The sequence below is a fragment of the Onychostoma macrolepis genome, chromosome 13 (assembly GCF_012432095.1).
Source record: "Onychostoma macrolepis isolate SWU-2019 chromosome 13, ASM1243209v1, whole genome shotgun sequence".
NCBI classification, from domain to species: domain Eukaryota; kingdom Metazoa; phylum Chordata; class Actinopteri; order Cypriniformes; family Cyprinidae; genus Onychostoma; species Onychostoma macrolepis.
In genome coordinates, this window is record NC_081167.1 from 28,661,509 (window position 1) to 28,680,354 (window position 18,846).

General features: G+C 35.6%; 1 long non-coding RNA gene across 1 annotated transcript in view; it reads left to right on the top strand.

The window, feature by feature from the left end:
- LOC131552739 (uncharacterized) overlaps positions 1-18,567 on the top strand; it is a 35,595-nt gene extending 17,028 nt beyond the window's left edge. The window contains exon 2 of the long non-coding RNA XR_009274044.1: positions 17,346-18,567. This is a non-coding gene — a long non-coding RNA (uncharacterized LOC131552739). The remainder of the gene's footprint in view (positions 1-17,345) is intronic.
- Positions 18,568-18,846: the final 279 nt, after the last annotated feature.

Genomic DNA, 18,846 nt, shown 5'->3' on the forward strand with positions numbered 1-18,846 from the left:
AAAAAATAGATTTAAAATATTTAGGTTTAAGTTACAGAGCAAATTGAGAAAATGACCCAGAAAAGAGTCCAAAACACACCAAACCTTAGCTTAGCTTCTGGATTTGATGCTAAACCCGTTTTGCAGAAGTGTGAGAGGTCTTGTTTTGATATTGCCATGCAGAACAGGCCTAAAATAAGCCCTTCATGAAGACATGTACCCCCCACTACTTTACCATTTACAGTAAGTGGAGAGCGTCAGAACTGATAGCGTAAACCACTGGCTCCAGGGAGCATGATGCATTGAGCACTGCGTGGGGTGCATGGGCGGCTATGACAGAGATGAGTCAGCAATCTTACCATGCAGAAAACAGAAAGAAGAAAAAAATCGATTAGTCTTTAACGTTAATCTTGATCTAGAGCGTAACATTCTCAATAGATGATTCTCGGAGAGCTTTCAACTGTAGCGAGAAAATTGAATTGCAGGTTTGTTTCGTGATTTATTTTTCTTCAAAAGAAGGTTAAGATTTCATCTATGTGTACTGTATGTATAAGGTCGTGTAAATGTAGATGCATCTTGTTTTACATAAAGATGGCATTGCATTGTCGTAATTGTTACTTGTTGCGGAAGAATTTTTGATACATTTAGCTTCTGCGTTCATTGAATTATTTTAAACCATTACAGCACTTAAAGCATTGTCAAGCATACTACTATAACTTTTATGCTTTGTATGGTGTTCTGTTATGTATGTTGAATACTGTATTCATTTTGCATGGTTAATACAATTTTTTAAATTAAATCTGGCTATGAATGAGATACTTTCACTTGACAGCTTATATGGGCCACGTCATTTATTGAACCGACTTGACCGCTAGATTGTACACACGTCATTTGTTGACCATAATTGACCGCTATTGCCTTTTCATATTATATAGTGAAGATTAATAATTTATGCAAAACAAAATACAAGTCCTAGCTTATGTGCATTAATATTTATTGTAAAATAATCCCTTAACTCAATGCACAACATAGAAGATTGATTCATTACACCTCAGTGAGAAGGAGAGTAAAACTGATTTGTTTTGTTTGAAATTCAAATGTTGTAATTTTTAAAAAATATTTTTACAAAAATATTTTTTTTTAAGATAATTTCTCATGTGGCCAGTCTTTACTTTTACTGTGTTCTTGTCTGCTCAGTTACAGAATTGACTGGGTAGCAACTGGATAGAAGGTGGCTTTTTAAATAAGTTAATATGAGTTGTTATGATTTCTGGTAAAGATGACGTTGAGCTGGCTAAATGTCAGCTTAATGTCACAGGAAAGGGACAAGTATCAGGTTGTTTGAGTTGTTTGAGGAGGATCAGGTGATAAATGACTCTTAAATTGCCTATTTGATCATCCTAGTTTCAGTTCGATCACACTGAACTATACGAATTACAAATAGTGAAATGGTTTAGTCATTTCGTCTGGTCTCTCTTTTTAGTAGTAAGATTCAGCACATTTTTTTGAAGGGTGCAAAGAATACGTTTGCTGATGCATGATGTCAGTCGGGCACTGCGTGGTCCCAGCCCTCTGCTTTCTACGGCTTTTAGTCAGCGCTGTAGATTCTCATGACTGCAGATTGTAAATGCATTAACTCTTTGCTTATCAGTTCATCGTGGGCAAGACATCTCGCATATTTGGCTTGTTGTTATAAACTTTCACTTCACCACGAGTTGAAAACAATTAATCGTGATTTTATGTCACAATTCGGTCCGACACAATACCGAGATTGCTTATTGTACAAAAGTAAAAAACTAAAAAGTGACGATTTAAATGTATTAACATGCTACCCAACTATATGCAAAAAATAGAAACAAGAAATAGACTGAACAGGACAATTTTGTAATTGCATAAACAAGAGGTTTAAGTGATTTCCCAGACAAACACATATAGGAAGTGTGTTTTCGCCTTAAATTTAAAAGTTTATTTTGTTATCTGATTTTATGTTTGCCTGCATTTTAATACCTGCATTTAGCATTGTTTATTCCCTGCTATTTGAGACTGTTTAGCAGACACACCAAATAACATTATAAACAGCATATCCATTTTAGCTTTGTCTCTGTTTGTATTTAAAGGACTGGTGTAATGAGGAAAAGCAGATGATGTCTGCTGATCGAGGTGACGGCGGTGGTGATATTTAGCCATCAGCTACATGCTTGGGCGGTTCGGATAAAAAAGCTGTGTGATGAGAATGACTCACTATTAGTATAGCTTTCTTAGTATAGTTTGTCCTCTGAAAACATGCTGTCCTTCCAGTTAGAAAATGTTTTCACATTTCAACAACAGACTCCTTAGTCAGATTTACTCACTATCATAACTTTTGAAGCTTTATTTATTGCAGGATAAGCTGCTCTTTTAATTACATTGAAAGTGAATGGTGACTACAGCTGTACATCAAGATTTTCAATGAATAAATTACATTTTATTATGTTACTCACATTAAGCAATTATATAAATGACTTCTATGATGCTTTATGGCGCTTATTTGTCTTATTATGTAGCTTGAAAGCCCCTGATTCACTTTCAATGTATGGAAATGTTCAGCTTAGACATTCTGCTAAATGTCTCTTTTTGTGTCTCATGGAATAATTAAATTTGTTTAAGGCTGTGTTTATTTGATCAAAAATACACTAAAATAGTGTGGAATATTATTACAATTTAAAATGCAATTTATTCCAGTCTTCAGTGTCACATGATCCTTCAGATATCATTCTAATATGCTGATTTGCTGCTCAAGAATATTTCTGCTTATTATCAATGTTGAAAATAGTCATGCTGCTAAGTATTTTTGTGGAAACTGTAATCATTTTATTTTTCACAATTTAGAAAGTAAAAAAAAAAATAGAAATCTTTTGTAATATTATAAATGTCTTTAACTGCACTTTTGCTGCACACATCCTTGCTGAATAAAAGTATTAATTTCTTTGAAAAAAAATAATAGAAATATTACCGTCCCCAAAATTTTGTGCATTTTAAAATGTACTTTGTAAACTCTCAACTCAATTCTGCTCAGTTCAGCTCCAGAGATGTCACCTTATAACTGTATATATACTTCCCTTTGTCGGAAGGTCAATCTGACATATTTGAAATAAGTGATTTTTTTACTCAAACAGTGACTGCTATGCATGTGCACAACTACTCTTGTGGTGTTTTCAGTCATTTCCCCCTTTGCAAGTCTTAAAATCAGTAGACCCTGTGTGACTAAATTTAGGAAAGCAATGTCACTCTGTCAAAAGACCACAGCACATTTTATATTCAAAAATATAAGTTAAAATAAGTTACTGACATGTTAGACAGATAGATGTGTCACATGATGATGTCCAACAGTGAGAGGCTTGATCAGTCTCATTGTTTGATTTCTGTAGTCTCCACCCACTCCTCCTCCTCCACCAATCAGAACAGAGCAGTGCTCATTGTTTGCAGCTGCTCTTGTGCACAGGAGCTTTTTAAAGCTCTCTGGTTGATCAGTATAAACATTTCAGAGCACAGAAGTGTTGTCTCCATTAAGACATTATGCTTTCTCAAATCTTTACCTATTTTTTCCTTCCTTGCAGTATGGTAATATAATGTTTCCTCCTTTGATCTACCACATCTTCTGTGTTTTATGTCATTTTATTTTCATTTTCTTATTTTTTATTTGTTTGGGGCTCTTTGATAGGCTTAATGGAGGGGAAAAAAAATAAAAAAATTTTATGAGGTTTTGTGGCCGTTTTCTCCACTTTTTCAACCCTTGATCAACTCAGCTTGAGTGAAACCAGTTTCAAAAGCATACTGTTGATATACTTTTTCCATTTGCAAATATTTGTTTCAGTTCCAAGCACTTCAGCGCCTCGTACAAAGAACATTTTAATGAAATGTAGAGCAGTGTTTATTAAGTGTGTTGTAATGCCGCAGTCGGCCAGTTGGTGTCGCCAAACACCTGTTATAGATGCAGTTCTGTTTTCCTTTTGTCTTAAAGTTGCTTCGGCGCAGGTATCTCTCCCCAAATGCCACAAATGAGTAGTTAGAGTCATTTTGAAACAAAGGGAACTCTCTTTAATTTCGCAGTTTCATTTACAAACGTGCGACCTTTAGTAGGCAGCTATTTCACAAAAATATGGGCGTTTTTCATAAAGCGCAGAGACACTGTACACAGATAGGGACCAAGACCCGTCGAGTTTACTTCAAGTTACCGTGATTACGATTCAATCTCTTCTCGTATTTAGATGACAGCTCATTACTTTCGTAATAAATTACTCACGAACGAGCCCTGTTATAAATATTCTTATGGTTTCTGTGGGATTATGTGCTGCTTTGCTCCGGTTAACACAGTAATTCCCTGTAAATGGGTTATAAAAGAACACCTGAAGCCATTTTGAGTCAGTCCGATGAAATTAAAGCTATTTTGACATTGCTTTATTTTTAGAAAATCGTCCCGTATGAGCATTTGTTAAAATTGCACTGTACATAACTTATTTTGATTGTTAGGCCTACTTTACCTTTTGAAATATTAATCTGATCTCTAAATGTCATCATTCTGGGTTTCAGTGTCTCTGTGTATTTGTCTCTTTTGCTAACCACATTCTGAAATGTGATTAAATATCCAGATTAACATAAATCCTGAGGTTGTTTTTCACGAATTGCAACACATTAGCAACTTTTTGCTTGCTTGTTTATTTCACATGTTTTGGAGAGTGATAATTAGTCAAGATGATTCCTTTTCACTTGAATATACAGGCATAATTAAAATAAAGGATATAGTGATTTTTGTTTTTCAAATCAACTTCAGTACCGTAATATAAATATAGACTAAAAAAGTGAGCAGTGAAGATTCTTTCCAAACCTAGCTGGATCTTCATAATGAATTTCATAGGTATAGTCTAATTTATTCTGGTTGATTTCTGACTAAATCAAATTTTTGATATCACATAAAGCTCATTTTTAGGTCTGACAAAATGCTTTTTATGTGTAGGATATGCTACACTACTACCAGTATAGATGTTTTCATATTAATGGCCGTGTTTTTCTGTATCTTTGTTTATGAATCATTGTATATTAACCGAGTGTAATTTGCATTTTCAGTCAGATCCTCCGAGGGCGTTTATTTCCTGAGCTACACCTCTTATCTAAAACCTCTCGAATTTGCTCTTATGTCAGCATTTAATTTTTTTCTTCAGCTTAAATGTGTGAAAACTGAAATAGATTTATAAGAGAAGATGCTGGCTTTCAGTCTGCATCACAAATGCAATTTCTTTACATTCAAAATTAAAGTTACCTAAATTAACCAGTGTATACATTTATTTGTCAACAAAAAATAAAGTGCAGTTCCTTGATTTGTCACCAGAATATACTAAGAGGGATGCTTCAGGATGTTTCTTATATTATTGTATAAAATGAGGGCAAAAAGTGCATGTGCTTAATACAAAAAGCCACATAATCAATATGACTTTTAAAGAAGCAATCGATGAGAGAAACATGCCGCCCGTGCTCGAGTTTCCTCACATAATTACCTCACTGACATTTTGTGAGTTTCACACACACACTGGGCGTTAGAGTTTCTATCTTTACAGCCAACACAAAAACTATAATGCACATTTAGAATAAAAGTTTCCAGTTCATATTTAATGCTTAAGAAATGAATCACATGAGTATGATCCACAATACAGTCATCCACTACAGAGCTGCCTTCTCAAAGTGTGGAAAATAATTAAATAAAACAAGCTGATTTTACACTCAACATGCATCTGATTTTTACGTTTAAACGTATTAGATTTAGTTCTGTGTTTTTCTCACGCAGCCACGGTGTGCCGTTTCCTGTTTGCTATTACAACACAAGACCTGTTTTGTTTTCTTTCTTAATTTATCTTATCTTTAGCTGTCTTCGTTAACTAATAACCGTGATTTATGGGAATATCACAGATGCAGTAGTATCTGTCGTTTGTGTGCCATGCGCATGTAGGCTGCAGCCTTTAATTATGACATTCTAGTTCACACATTGTGGGTGGATGAAGAAAATGTTTGAATTTCATATGTAAGGGTGTTGTGTTCCATAAAGCCGCATATAAATCAATATGGGTTTCTAGTGAGATTTGGAAAGGACCGGCAGTTGTAGTTTGATAAGAGATGATATCACATTGACTATTTCAGTATTAGTCAGTGGAAACGGTTACAGACCGGCATATAAAGGATCAGCTTCAGATTGAAGATTGTCAAATGTTTGTTGTCTGCATAGTATTAACTATAAAGGGTGAGTCGTTTGCTTCTGAATTGTGAACTGTGAAGTTAATAATGTGAGATTGATTTGCACAAGCTGGATTTAGGGATATTTGAGATGACTCTTGTGTTTGGGAAGCGTGAGCGTTTAGAGTTGTGGTATATGATGATAAATATGACTATATTGCTTGCGTGCCGTGTGTTTTTGGTGCAGGGACGTTGATTATGCCTGAATATATGTGCGCGTGACCGCTCGTGGTGTGTTTTGAGTGGAAAGGAAGCTCTTTGACAGGCGTTCTCTTTGTTCTGAAGCATCGATTTGACTGCACTGGCTGATAAAGACCGTGGATCGGTGGTTCTTGGTTTGCTTCAGGACTGATTTTTACACCGTTCTAAAATAGTTTACCGTGCAGAAGTTTATAAATGTCCTTGAAATCAAATATTGGAGTGTGTACATTTTGCTAGAAACATGAAAATTCCTCTCAAGACAATGTTGGCATCTAAAATTGCTTCGGGACTCAGATTTTTACACCTTTCTAAAATTCTCAAAATCAAATATTGGAGTGTGTAAATATTGCTATAAACATGAACATGCTACTTTAGACAATTTTGATATCTAAAATTGCTTCAGGACTTTGTTTTTTACACCCTTCTGAAATTGTTTACCATGCAAAAGTTAGCAAATGGCCTTACAGTCGAATATTTCAGTGCATAAATATTACTATAAACATATGAAAATGCCACTCAAGACAATTTTGGAATCTAAAATTGCTTCAGGACTCAGATTTTTAAACCTTTCTAAAACTGTGCAGGCAAAATATAGTTTAGTTGTATAACTATTGCTATAAACATATGCCCATTTTGGTATCTTAAGGTTCTATTGAATTTCATGCTGTCTGTAGCTGTATCTATAGTTGCAATATATATTTAATGCAGGTGTGTTTTCTAGTTTAAACAGATTAATTGGCACCAAAATGCTGTGGGGATGGTGTGCTTTCTTAACTTGATAAGCCTATTCTATTTTCCTCCCTAGGCTTGATTTTGTGTGGTTAGTTGCATTTTATTATTTGCGTTAAGCTTTGGTTTTTTCCAGCTCTGTGTGATCAAAACAGACCTGTGACCCATTTTTGTCTAACGGCCCACCGGTTACAGCACCAACTCACAAGATGTTTTTTTTTTTAAACAGGAAATGGCCACATGACCAGTTTATCACCTCCATTGTCCTTCTTATTGTGTCTTTATGTATCAGTAAAATGCCTGTGTAGCCTATTAAAGGTTTATCAGAGAAATAATTCAGCACAGTAGGTGATTTTCATCACTGAAAGCAGAATCCAGATTGTTATGCAGATTAAATCTTGCAGTACAGTTTACACTCAGGTAAAAGGTAAAAGATAAAAGTGAGCATTTGTTTTAAGATGAGTGCACACTGCTGTCCATCATATAAGGAAAAGCGTGGTATTATGTTTAGTTCTGTTGATGTGCATTAGGCGCTTTGTGAAACCAATGCGATGGTTCAAAGCAGCTGTATTTGGGCTTTTTGCAGCATAGACACGGCAATCTTCTCCCGTGATGGACTGAAAACTGCCGAGGGCTCCCGAAATTTAGATTGTGAAAACAAGATGATGACATAACAGAAGATAAGAGCAGACTGTCGCTTCTGAAAGCCGAGATGCGGTAAAAAACGTCTTGTAAATTGCACACGGCTGAGACGTGAAACTCGAGCTGACTTCCACATTGTAGTTTATTTGAAAACGGCCCGATGGCACAATTGTTCTGCTTTGAGCGAGGAAATTGAGCAAGGCCACTTATTTAAGCAGTGACAAGGAAATACGTAATGGGCTCATGTCCTGAAAAATGCACTGTACACAAATTATGTTGCCAAATTACATGACCAATAACTCGGTGAACCTGCTTATTTTTAGATGAACTTATTTTTACAATTACAGCATGGAAATGCGTCACCGAATAACCATGTGTGTCATTTAAACTAGATAAATGGAAGCTTTTATTTAATATTATTCTATTATACTTTAACAAATTTGCTTTTTTTAAAGTTGCTTTGGATAAAAATGCATGTTAAATGCATAAATGTAAATGATAAATAATTGCATTACTGATCCAAGGCCGTCTAACATGCAGTGTATTGCAAAATTCAATGCATGACCTTGTATACACAACCATACTAAGTACACATGAATTAACTGGCCTTCTGGGCTTTTAAGAATGTGAATTCTTCAGTTCAATAACCATCTGTCCGCTTAAGTCTGAGTTGGTCTGTTTGCTATTCATGATTTTTTTCTTAATTCCCTCACTGGAAACTGTCGGGAAGCGCGGCCTATTTCACTGTGACCTTTAACCTTTTATTTGTCTCTTTGAAGAACAGCTGCACTAGTCTTACTACATGCAACACGGGACTATTTCTGCAGCTCTGGAAAAGCAAAAACTGTTGCCTTTTGTGCAGAATGGAATAAACGGTTCTTTGTGTTTGCATTTATGAGCTACAATATTGGCATTTGTTTACATACACCGTCTGAGCAGCATTCTGGAACAGATTATCAGTGATTGTCAAAGATAAAATGCATTTTCTGATAGTGACTTTATGCTCATTTGATATTAAAAACAGTTTGCTGAGAGATAATAGGGGAGAGAGCTGTGTTTGTGTGCGCGTGGGTTGGTTTCAGCACAGATGGCACCAGCCAAAAGCATAGGATGTTTAAATGTCAGGCTAAAATACCATATCCTTCACAAAATATAGTACAGTCTCGGCCTGAATAAATTGACTCTTTTTTTCTTTCTCTCTCTTTCTCTCTTTCTTTTTTTTTTGTGAAAACCACAAGACTTTTCAGTTTTGTTTTTCAGGCGTAATTTGGTTTATCTTTAAGCTCATCGTCTTTGTGTTAAAACAAACATTCCAGGAACCTCCACTGAACATCGCCAGCGTTATTCAGAAAGCCTCTCGCTATGGGCTTTATATTGGGTTTTGATGCACACGTCAATCACTTCTTCGTAGCTATCAATTTACGGGCCGTTCTCCGCTAGGATTAATCGTTTTTGTATTGTGCACACATTTGTAATGCAGTTGTAGTGCAGATCGGATTGCACTAATAATGCTTATCCTAAAGCTAATAGGATTAATTGATATTCCAGATGCATTGGGGTTGCTTTTAATGCGTGCACTGTCAGTACAGAAATGCATATTTTAATTAATCCATCAATCATATTTTACCATTTTAGTAACCAGTAGATGATATCCTGGGATTAATACGGGATTAAGTGATGATCCAGATTCCAAAATGTTGCTTTTTATACTTTAATAGTGCAATTTTAAGTTTCTCTGCAAAATATTTCACATGGTGCTGAAACAGAAAGAATATCACTGGTAAACCATAAGATTAAGATTGTTTCCTTTGACCTTTATTACTGCAGAGAGACCATTTTAAGTCATTTTTAGGTGAGATCTGGCTGTTGGCTCGACATTAAAAACTAATCTCTGAATCTCTGATCCAAAACAACAGGTCAAAGCCACAACATTGTGTATAAATGCATTCGGTGAGATTTAAAATTTCATCTGCTCATTGAGATCTAAATGTTACATTTCAAAATTCACCTTAGTGGTTTTATGCCCGTGTAAGTAAGTGTATAATGTGCATGTCTGTGTATTGTTTTGTGTGTGTGTGTGTGTGTGTGTGTGTGTGTGTGTGTGTGTGTTTACTCCCACCTGTGGTTCTGTGTGCTGCTTTGCTCAGACAGTAGGAGGGCTGCAGACATTTTAACGACAGTCTCATAAACGCTCCCGCATAAAGCAAAAAAAGCAAAAAATACCCAGCTGCACACGGTGGACATTTTAGTACTTTCTGAAATGTTGTTAAAATTGTTACCTTTTGTTTTTGATGTTCATCCTAATTAATTTTTGAGACTTCACTCTGCATTTGCCAGAGGAAATGAGCAAATAGCATGCCATCAAAGTTTCCATGTTTACATAAACGACTTGCCTTACCTAATGACCTTTATGCTATTAAATAAATCACTTATAAATGCAAAAAAAGTTCTTTATGGATATTTGAACTGCTTTTGGTTGTATTATTGATTGTTATGGTTGAGTTCCCCTGACATTTTTTCTCATGCATCTTTTAGTTGTCCTTTTAGACAAGTCAGTGTTGACTAATATAAGAATAATAAGGAATTTAATTGTATACTTTAAAAAAATATGTGGGTAAGAGTGGATGAGCTGTGCTGAAGGCTGGTCTGTGTTGACTGAAGTTTCAGTATTAATTGTCAGCGTGTGTAGGAGTAACTTGTTATCAGCAGTCAAAAAGTGCGTATGATTTTACTCAAAGTATTCATTTTCGAGTTGTCATCATCTGTGTTGCTCATAACGCTGGGGCTACGGACAATTTTTTGCGCGAGTTTTCAGTAAAAACTGTACTAGGTTTGTTAGATGACAATGCAAACACGTGTGCAGAAAGATTAGAAGAGTTTGCACGAAAGTGAAAAATGTTATATTTTGACACTATAAAGCATTAAATTGTGTGAGGCGCACCGCAACCTAAAAGAACTGCTATGAAAGAGCTGGAGATGTAACATTTGTTTTGATCTTCTTCAGGAAGATCTACATCAGCACTGCCTTCATGTGTGCAGCACTCAAATTACTGCTTTATAATTGTACCAATTGTCTTTCTCAGGCTTTCACATATTTTTGTATTCGTCTTTTTCTTATTTTGTTGTGTCGCAGGAGAGGAAAGACAGGAGAGAATTGTGACAGTCTGCCCACGAAAGAAACTTCTTTGCCTAACCACGAAGATCATCAAACGCACTACTTCTGTTCTCCTGGCTGCCTCAAATGACTAATTCTGATCAAGTAGAAATAAGAAGCAAACCGTGTGCCTTTTTAGCGCGTTGTCATAATTTCTTTCGAAATGTGGAAATTGAGATTTTTCTGTTGCAGCATGAAAGACCTTGGACTGAGAGTTCGGGTTGTTTTGGTTTCTAAAACTCCCTAAAACCCTAAAATCTGAACATGGTTAAATTATTTCTAAATTGTACATTTCATCGGCTAATTTTATAGAAATATCTAAACATGCTTTAGGGAGGTATAATTGGATTCTTCTGGAGATCTAAAGAAATACAGTTCTTTGCACTTTGGCATGTTGTTTACATTCTTGAATTTATTTCTCTAAAATGACCCGTTTAGAATTATTGTGCAAACTTTAATTTGGAGACACATTTGTCTTGTAGTTGTTTTTATATAAATAAATCGAAGTCATTTTGAAACCGATGGTTTAGGTGATATTATAGAAGACACAGGGGAAATTTTGCCTCAACCCACTCAAGTTTCGTAGGAAAAAAAATCTTTAACCTTTTCAGCGACAACAAATGCCCATCAAAAAGTTGAGAGAGAGAGAGAGAGAGAGAGAGCGAAGTCTGTTTTTCAGGCCACGAGTGTTTTGAGACAGACATCTTAATGACAGCATTTGTGATATTCATTTTGTTATGACTATTGAAACTACAGATTTTACGACATCGACAGACTGATTGAATATTTCTTTCATGAAAATTCATTTCGAAGCGTCAAATTGGGACAGCGTACAGTTGAAATTTTTAGGATGTATTTCAGAGATTACAGAGCTGATTTCGGTGAACCTACTACACGAGTAGTTTATTTGAAAATGTGTTTTGTCATCTACTGGTTTTAAATGTTTTAAATGTTAGGCTTTCTGCTATTTATTTGATTTGATACAATCCAGCTAAATCAGTATAGACCCAATCACTTAATAATATGTCTATCTTTCATCTTATTTTTAAAGTGTATTTCAGAGCAACTCAACTGAATTAACAGAGACCTCATGCACATGTTAAACTTTTTATATGTGACCTATTAAAATCGGTAAGATTTCTAATTTTAGTTCTAATTCTAGTTTCTAAACAAAATAATTTGAGTAGAGTGAAACACAGCAGCATCATGTATTTTCTTTTAAAGCCCTGTTTTATCAGGCTAGAGCAGGCCTCATGTTTTTGACCTTTTTGTCACCTGAAGGTCACATGAATGTATTCAGCAATATGTCGAGATTAAGATTTTCAGAATAAATTAAATTGGTGATTTTGTTGTTTTCTCATGAACTGTCTCCACAACACGCAGCAGATATTAGCCTCTCACTTCCTGTTTAAACTTTTGTTTACCATTTGAAGGTGCTATTTTTAACCCTCTCAGCAGCGGCCGTTCAGATACTTTCTTGTGTGCTGTTTCTCTCCTTGTTGATATTTTTTTGCATTGAATAAAACAAATGTAACTCCTCATTCTCCCTTTGACACATACTCTTTGACCTCAATTGAGAGAAAAACACACCGCCTCTGAAGTCTGTCAGCTCCCACACGTCCTCTAAAAGTGACAGCAGACGGTCTGAATAATAATTCCTATAACTTTATCACAAGCACAATGAGCTGAAAAATCATTTTGAAGAAAATAGATTGCGATCTGCTCAGTGTTCCTTACTATGCAGCACGTCAGAGAAAATAGTGTTTGGTGAATTAGCGGCGTGAAGGCAAATGAGAAACCACGTATTGTCTTTTCTCACTGTCTGACTAACTCCTGTAGTGTTTTGTGGTGAAGTTAAATTCAGATACTGCAAAAATTTGACTCTAAGATTTAGTGTAAACTTGACTTTGTCTCCATTGTGTCGTAACCTCTCTTTCTCTGTCTCATCCAGATGAGTAAGTGCACATTTTTGATTGATATCTGGCAGGAACCTTTGTGCATGAAGAAATTTCTCGCCTACCATCCACCTACGGGACTGGTGCTTTTTCACACAGCTCGTCTTTTTTCCTTGGCTCATGCTGGAGACGGTTACTAATCACCGTTTTCTAATTTGGAACTCATTTATCAACTGGCCTAGAGTAATAGATACGAGATAAAGCCGCCTGTGCTTGCGTCAGCATGCGACACACGTCACGTTGTGAGAGCTCAGCAAAGACTTGTTTGCCTATATTCCCCTCGAGTGTCCGTAGGTTCCCGGCCGCAAAGCTGCATATTCGCTCTTACGTCATCTAAAGCACAAACAGGATGGCGATTATTAATAGTAAAGTGCATTTTCAGAGCTAAAGGTTACATATTTTTGCGATCACAGTCATTTTAGGATGCTTCTTAAATCTCCTGTTCAAACTATTTGCATTTTTATACTCTACAGTATGTGTGCTACGCATTCTTACTGGCATACGCAATTGTTTTATATGTTGAAACAGGATTTATGTCTCACGAGAGATTCATAACGTACACTACAAGTGTACAAGAGACAGTAAAGACATTTATAATTGTACAATTTCAAATAAATGCTGTTGTTTTGAGCAGCACAATTGTTTTCAACATTGACACTGAAGACTGGAGTAATGATGCTGAAAATTCAGCTTTGTTTACAGGAATATCATACTGCAGTTTTGATCTCATAAATGTAGACTTGGTGAGCATTAGAGCCCTAAACTTTGAACAACAGTGAATGTCAATGTGATACAAGGGTGTCTAAAATTGGCAATTTATATTTTCAATTCATGTCCTCTAATACATGTTGTCGTTTTTATAAAAAGGTTGCCCCTTCATGTCACATCTGTTACGATAACGTATTTTTCAGCATTAAAGGAAGGACCAATCGATGATTGAATTAGCCGTTGTCTCACATAATTAAAAGCAACAATAAATCAAAATGCATGTGCTTATTTATTTATTTTTTTTAATAAAAATATTTATATTCGGTCATCTAATGCACAGAATTAATGATCAAAAGCACCAGTAAATATACACGATAAATGAAAACTCCTCAACCCATAAGAGTAGCGTTTTAAAATGTCTCTCCTTACAGCAGGCCGAAACCGAGAGGCTTGTTTGCACTTGGATCTTTAAAGAATAACCACGAGGAGAAATAGAGACATTAATCTCACTCACGCATCAATTAACAGGTCAAAGACTCGCTCGCCAGTAACCTGCGGAGGGGCGTGAATATTTAATGGACAGGGACGCCGTGTTGTTGAAGGGTGTGAGTGCTGGCGTCAGGAGTTTCTCGTAACCTGCCATTGTTTTGTTTTTTTGTGGGACGTAAGTGCATTGTGGTCGTATCGCAGTAAAACTCTTGTTGATACGGTGGTAAAAAAACACATCATAAACAAAATTGACATGCAATATTCAATCATGCAAATGTTTAATCAATGCGCTACTTTGCCATTTCCTGTAATTATTTGTGGAAATTTTGTTTTGATAAAAGTTTGTACATAATACATTATGTGCTATAACAAACAGGTGTTTTGTGACATAGCTAACTATATTGTTTGTCAGCATCCAGGATGCATATTTTTTTATAACTATTCTTTGATAATACTTTAAATCGCCCCACATGAAGTTATGTATATTGTGTTTTTGGTCTGGTTGCATATGTACGTAGTCTTTGTGTGGGCCAGCGACTCACTGTGGTGTGTGTGTGTGTGTGTGTGTGTGTAAGTATCTAGGCACACTCGGCCGCAGTGTCAGGTTTCCCATCAGGCCCTGAGAGAGCTTTTCTGGTTGTTATCTCTTTAGTCACGAGCAGCGCCGTCCCCTCCAGCGTTGACAGAGAGACGGGTGCGAGCCTCTCCTTCACTCCTACTCAAACGCTTCTTTACACCGCTCTCATTCTACACTCTTACTTCACTAACTGTTTTATGAGCAAAGACTGAATTAGCACAAGGTCAAGGTTATTGCTCGGACCATGCTTTTTCATAACTCAAGAGACGTAATAGAGTTTGCATTGCATGTTTTATTAGTTGTTTTAGTATTTTTTTCTGAATATGTATAGCAGCTCAGATCAGTTGGTCTTGGGAGAAATGTGAGATCATATTGAGATTGAGATTTTCATTACAATATTTGCTATTGTTGCAAAACTGAGTACACTTTAAAATTACTGGGGCCCTTTTTTTCAGGACAAACGAAAGAAGCACACGTAAACGTCTCTATTTGTTCTACTATTTAATCTCACTGTGGTCTATAAGAAAATATCGCATTTGTAGTTTTTTGTTTTATTTTTGATAGACATTTTTATAGAATATTTATTTATTAATTATTTATTTATTTGAATTATTTTATTTACGTTTTTTAAAATTTATTATTTACTTTATTTTAATAAATGAAGTAATAAAGTTATAAATGTTTATATTGATATGAATTTATATTTATTTTGATAGCGTGTTTTAATTTAATCAGCGTCTTTCCTGTAAAATCTCTCAGCCGTGTGTCTTCGCGTATCATGTATTCTTCAAGGATGTGGGCTTTTATACGTTTCTCAGCCATTAACCAACAAAGTGCTTGATCAATGACTTTGTTGAGGGGGGACTAACACGCGATCATGTGGTTGAAGTAGAGAGGGAGACAGCCGCCATGCACAATGCAAATTAAACTCTGTGTGGGTTAATATGTATTTGTTTTTGACATCATTTTCTAGCACAGGTTGTACCGCTGCTTTTCCGTTGAATTGCGATTGCCACAAACTATTTGTTTTTGCCACATTCATTATTGAAAAAAAGTGTGATGTGATTTTCGAAAAACTGTTTGATGCAAATGTGTTTAGACCGTGTTGTTTTTTTCTGTAGGAAAGGCAAATACAGTGTGTAATGTTTTAATAGCTGCATGGTTTCACTGTCATAAAGATCCAAATGAAACCTTTTAGCATTCATATTGTGATCTTTCACAAAAAACTTCATCTCAAATAAAAGTTTGCTTTAGTTTCAGAACGGTACTTTTTTAAAATATGCTCTTAATATTAAACATCTTACTATATGCCATAAAATTGAAATGCTGACTATTTAAAGCATGACTTTGAAAGAGCAAACTCTTCCAGTAAGATTTTTCTCAAGTTTTTTTGTGCTGAGGTTAACTAGATTATCATCTCAAAACCCTAATCATTTTTTATGAAAATCCTAGTCATAAAACATGTCAGGTGGCATTATTTCTATACGTGCTGACGTGACATATTTAGACTGCTTGTAATATGAGGCTTAAGTATTATATTCCTGAAAACTGAACATGTGCACATGCACGGCTAAATTTGAATGATCACACTGGTCAAATAAAGTAGGTTCTTTCCCAACTGACAAATATGTTCAAAAACATTGTACTAATGTTCCCATTAAGTTCTGAAAATGTTACAAAAAACGTTTAAAAAACATTCTTTTTTTTCTTCTTCAGTTATGCAAACATTAAGTGAACATTCCATTTTAGAATTTTGCAAACATTATAAGAATGTTACTTTTGAATGTTCTCTGAAACAAGTAGTAGCGTTTAAAAATACAACTTTAAAAAAAAAAAAAAATGTTCCATGACCAAATAATTTTCTGTGCTAATGTTTTGAAAACAATATTAAAGATTAAACCCTCCAGATGACAAAAAAATATGTTCTTAGAATGTTTTGCAAATGTTTCATTAAGTTAAAGAAACATTATTTCTAGATCAAACATGATCAAAACGTCCAAATGCCTTAAAGTTTTTTTATTTATTTATTATTATTACTTATATGAACTTTAAATGAGCATGCATTGTTATCTTTGACAAGTAACATTTAAAAAAAAAAAACATTAAATCACCATCCAACTAAAGCATTTCAGAAATAAAATGTCCGGTGAATCATTTATAGATGTTGTTGTTGTTGTTTTTTTTCTGTTCTGTTAACATTGGAAGAGCATTTGTTCATAACTTTGAGAGAACCTTGCAAGAACGTTAACCAAAGTTCTGAGAACGTTTTTTGTTTTTGACCTTTCAAAGCAAACAAGATCAACTCTATATTCTAAAAGTCTAATCCGTGGCGGTCATTATGTTCTCTGCGCTTGTGTCTGTGTGTAATGAAGTCCGCCCGCTCGCTCTGGGAACAAAGAGACTTCTCTCACTCATGACTCTGTGGATCGGGGAGGAGGGGGTGGAAAAGAAAACACAAAAAAAGCAGAAACGGGGGCTGTTGAGGGCACGGCCTCAGGCCCTGAAACCTCAGCCCTGCTATTACTGCACGTCTGCAGAGAAACGCTCACAGACAGGTGCCGCAGCCCGCGGCGCTCCCTCTCTCTCCTGACGTTTACTTCAGTCCTTGCGATTCTGGAAGTTAACTGGACGTTTGTGTGCTTTTGTGCAGGTCACGGCGAGGAGAGACAAGAGCAGTGACTGTCGTCCAGCAGAATGGCGTCAGACGTGGGCCGCAGCACTTGAGGTCAGCCGCTCACTCAGCGCACAGTGTTTATTCTGCCTTCAGGTCCTCCTGGGAAGTTCCTACTTAAGAGTTCGGAAGTCATAATTATGATGTGAAGTGATTTTGCTTGAAATAATACGGATGAGTTGAGCATATATTTATGTGTGTCTTTAAGCCAGCTAAAAGAGAATGTTCACAGAACTTGCTTAGACTGTTTTTTATAATATTCCCAAAACTTTAGCACAACTTTAGCATTTTTAGTTCCTGTGCAACAAAATGAAGAGCGAATGATGCACATTAGGTGTGATTTTAAGCTTTATGTATTTTATTACTCTTGTGCAACCGTATATAATGATTGAAAATGTATTTTTTTTCTTTATCACAAAATGTTAGATATACATTAAATCAACATTCACAGTCTTGGTTCCAGAAGTATTTTTCTCATTCATTTTCTATAAAGGGATTTATCAAAAATTAAAAAAAAGAGTTTTAAGCCATTAAAACTTCAAAGAGCAACTAGCTTAAAGATGGCAGAAGTTCGGATGACGGAAGTCGGTGTAGTTTCAGTTTTTGAGGAAATTGTCTACTCATGAAATATAATATAAAACTCTTGACTTGCAGTCATTTATTGTTTATTATATCAATATCATATTAAGTATAATACAAATATTAAGCATAATTTTATTAAGTGTGATATTTTAATAGTTTAATTTATTATTTTAATTCATATTTATTTATTTATTTATTTATTTTTATAACATTCCAATTGAAATCACTGATTTACAGCTTCTACAGAAGTGCATCTTTTCAGAGCTCGAAAGGTTTATAACTCTGTTGAGAAGACGAATGGATTGTACTTCTGGAACCCAACTGTTGCGTTCTATAGCAATTAGCTTCTGCTGTCATTTTATCACCACCAAAAAATGTCGGGGCTCTTATAAAATCCCATGTTTCTCATTACTAATTTCGACATCCTGGCGAATATGACTGTGACGCGACTTGAAGACAGCACAGTTTATTTATTTTCAAGCTAAACTGCTGTGGACTTGTAAAGGCAAACAACAGAGCAGCACTGCCAGACTAGCTGAAGTATTGTTGATGAGTCGATGCAGAGCCATGTAACATGAACACTTATCACTGGCAATAAATGTTTCCCTGAAAAACACGATCAGTTTGACATTTGTCTTTTTCTGTGGTCAGACTTGTGACTGTTTATTTTAACGGTGTGTTTACGTTGATCTGTCCTCCTACGATCTGTCTGCCAGTCGCGAACAGAGTGGTTGAGTTGTGGTTTACATGCGCGCAGTGCATTCCCAGAGTCTGTGTGTTAGGACACGTGTAACGCTCTCAAATGTCACTTACACACGAGATGCGAGCTTCATGTTGTTGACATACAAAAACTGCCTATTTGAGACATTTCTGCAGTTTGTGCCATTGCATTTCTGCT